Source organism: Rhea americana, unplaced genomic scaffold, assembly GCF_003343005.1.
Source record: "Rhea americana isolate MKP2758 unplaced genomic scaffold, rheAme1 scaffold_183, whole genome shotgun sequence".
NCBI classification, from domain to species: Eukaryota; Metazoa; Chordata; class Aves; order Rheiformes; family Rheidae; genus Rhea; species Rhea americana.
The window spans coordinates 1,653,756-1,657,251 of NW_028185961.1; positions in this window are offsets into that span (position 1 = coordinate 1,653,756).

A 3,496-nucleotide genomic window follows, 5' to 3' on the forward strand; every position below is an offset into this window, starting at 1 on the left:
GGGAGCGGGGAGCTGCTGCCCTGGGGAGAGGTGCAGGGCGCACCAGGGGGGGGATGCACGGGAAAGCGATATGTATACGGGCCTCCCCGCGTGGGGGGTAAGGAGGCCGGACGCGGGAGAAGTCCTGTGAACGGATGTTCGCTTTGCTGGTTTTCCTTAGAAAGGGTTTTCCCGCTTTGCCTGGGGGATGCTGTAATTASGTTGGCCATTCCCGGCGAGCGCTTTCGAGGACGCGAGCACCGAACGCAAAGCCCGTGCGTCCGGCTCTGATCTCTGCCTCCGGCGCGCGCTTGCCYGGCTTTTTCCCCCCTCTGCCGCCTGCACGTCCAGTTGCGATTCCTGCTTCCCAACCGCGGCAGATGTATTTTACTGCCGCCTGGCAGAGCTGACGGTAGCAGTTGCTAAAATACTGCGCTGCTTTTGCAGTTAAAGGCTTTCCATTTATTTTATTATTATTATGCAGGTTAGGGCTTTCAAAGCTGATTAGTTGAGTTAAAGTGCTGGAATCTAGCGTCATGGGTGCATTTCCCAGGGGGAGAGCCGGGCACCTGTGCTACCCAGCCCACTGTTGCCAAACTATTGCAGCCGAAGAAATTTCGACAACGCAGAGAGCACTCAAGGAGCAGCAGAGGTTGGTGCAAAAAACGTCCTGGGGCCACAAGGACCCTGTGCCCAGGGAGCAACAGCCAAAATGCAGGTTTTGCACCTTTTTTTGCTGTGTATTGCTACGCCTGCTGTTAGGGCTTGCGTTATAACCACGTGGCAGCCCAAAATCACCTTTTTCCCTGGCTCATGGCATCTCCTCTCCAGTTTTGCACATTAGAGAATTGTTTGCATCACACTAGCGAAATATTTGCACTTCAGCCCGCTTTCATCATGCAAAATTGTCTCCCTATTTTAAAAGTTTCTGCTGGTTTTACTTGCTGCTCCGCGCTCGTGGCAGAGAAGCGCTTATGGGGCGGGATGGCATCGCTCTGCCCAGCCTTCACGGCTCTCCCATAATCTCTTGCACAAAGTGCCAGGCCGTCGGTCGCGCCTGACAGTGAGATGCTTCCCCCAGTGTGGGAAGAGCGGTGCATGCTGCAAACATGCACAGGGCACGTCCCTATCGGCCCTCGAGCTCCCGAGGAGGCAACGAGGCTCTGAAGAGCCTCTTCAGCTGCGTGCAAAATCGTGCGTTTAACAAGTCTTTCTCCGTGCGGTTTTTGCTGGAGCCAGCTGAATATCGGAAAGCTGTTCTCGAGAATAATTGATGGGCAAAGCGTGCCAACRTTTGCAATTAATATTATTTGCAGCAATTGTGCACGATTCCCTATTTTCTAGAGCGGGTCCCAAGCTGCACGCGAACGTGCCGTTGCTCTGCGGACGCTGTCGCAGCCCGTTCCCCCCGCGCGGGGAACCCGGGGAAAGAGCGCCTAGGGTTTGCCTGCCTCGGCCTTTTTGGAAAAATACCATGGAAGAGCGGTGGTGCCTGCTGCAATGTTTCTCCCCAGCATTTCAACCTGCGACCCGGCCCCTGGTTCAGGCTGRGTCTGCTCCAGATTAGCATCGCGTTACCGGCGGGGAGCCATCCTTATTAATGCCGTTGGTTTTACGGAAAGCAAACTGTTCCCATGCAAGCTGCGGTTATTAGTGCGTGTTTACAAGCGAGCAGGAGCCTCGGCTCCGGGCGAGAAAGCAGTGCGGAAAATCCACAGCGGCATCCTGGATTTTATTCCTGGTGCCTCGACRGCTTATTTTAAGAGGCGAGAGGGATTGTGCAGCCCGTCGGTGAGCTGCAAAGCCGCCGCTGGCTCCCRAAGTGCCTCCGGGCGGGCGGCTGTGGGAATGCCGGCCCGGGAATGGCCGTGGCTCGCAGGTGGGGTTACAGCATTGTAAGCCCGGAGGCTGCAGAAAAGAAAGCAGCAGGGGGAATTTCCTCACGGAAAGAGGAGAAATTTCATCYTTCCCGAGTCTCCTTTTTCCCCCCTCTCCGTGGGTAATACAAGGGAATCGGTGCCGCGGTGTAACAACGGCCGGGACAGGCGGTGCTACCTCACCGCTTGTTTTCCTAGAAAGGAGAGATCAAATTTTGTGGGATGCAACTTAGCATGTGACCCTAGGAACCAAGGCGTTTTTGGGTGCCGCAGAGGAAGGCAGCGGGGTGAGCTCGGGGAGGCGCACTGGAAGSAGTCCGACCTCAGGCCGTCCGGTCCCGGCAGCAGCTCCGTCCGAGGGAGGCCCGCTGCCGGAGGGACGTCGGCCTGCGGCATCTCCGTGCTGCAGACCCAGGAGAGACGCCGGCAGGCCCGTCCGCCCGCCGTGGCACGCTGGAGCGACACCGGCTCGCTGTCACGTTTCACTAGGAATTTGCACGGGTTACGGAAAGGGAGCAAGGACTTTGTGCGCCATGCGAGCGTAATGTGAAGTAATGAGAAGATCAATGTTTATGGAGCAAATAAAAAGGGCAGTTTCCAGAAGATAACTCCAGCACAGACAATTTCTAGATGCAGCACGAGGAAAGGAGACAAGGAGCCCTGACCTCTCTGCTTCGGGACGCTCTCGGCACTAACGCGGTGGGAATGGACGGAGAAACGCCGGGTTCTGGATCTCCTCCGCGGCCCGCCAGCCCCGCGGGCAGGCGCCGCTCCCGCGCTCACCGTCTCCGTTAGCTGCCTCTACCGAGTAACGCGAGCGACGACGGTTTTGGCTTGGGCCGTGGCCCGAAGAGCGGCGTGCAGCGAACRTGCGCTCGGAGCGGCAGGATGGCAGCGCTCGGGCAAGGCCGGCGCCCTCCGTACGGCTCCGTTTGGAAACCGTGGGCTTCAGGAGCCGGAGCGGACGGGAGGGACGGAGGGTGCCGAAGTGCCGACCCCCCCAGTGAAAAGCCCCCGCGCAGCCAGCACGCCCTGGGACCGTGTATGGAGTCCTTTAAGACCCTAAGCAGAGCTATCTTAGACCCTATATACAGGCCTTCCAGACCTCGTGTATCAGTACCTTAGACCCTGTGAAAAGGCGCCTCAAGCCTGATAGATATACAGATACAGATACGCACTTTTTATATGCATACTCCTTAGACCCTATAAAAAGGCCTCTCTGGCCTTCTCTATAGGTTCTTCAGGCCCTGTATATAGGCCCTCAGGCCCTACAGATAGGTACCCTAGACTCTGTATAGTGGCCTTTCRGGCCCTATATATAAGCACAGGTCTCTCAGACCTGATATATAGGCACCTTATATCCTGTATACTGGCCTTTCAGGCCCTGTAAAGGTACAGGCCCCTTGGATTCTTTATATATAGGTACCTCATGCCCTGTATACCGGTCTTTTAGGCCCTATATACACACACACATATATGTATGTATGTACATAGCTTATGTCCTCTATACCGGCCCCTCAGGCCCTATATAGGTACAGGCCCCTTGGACTCTTCACATACAGCCGCCTTAAACCCTACTCAGCTGCGGTCAGCCGGCACCTCGGCGCCCCGCCCCGCCCCCTCGCCGGCGCGCCCCGCCC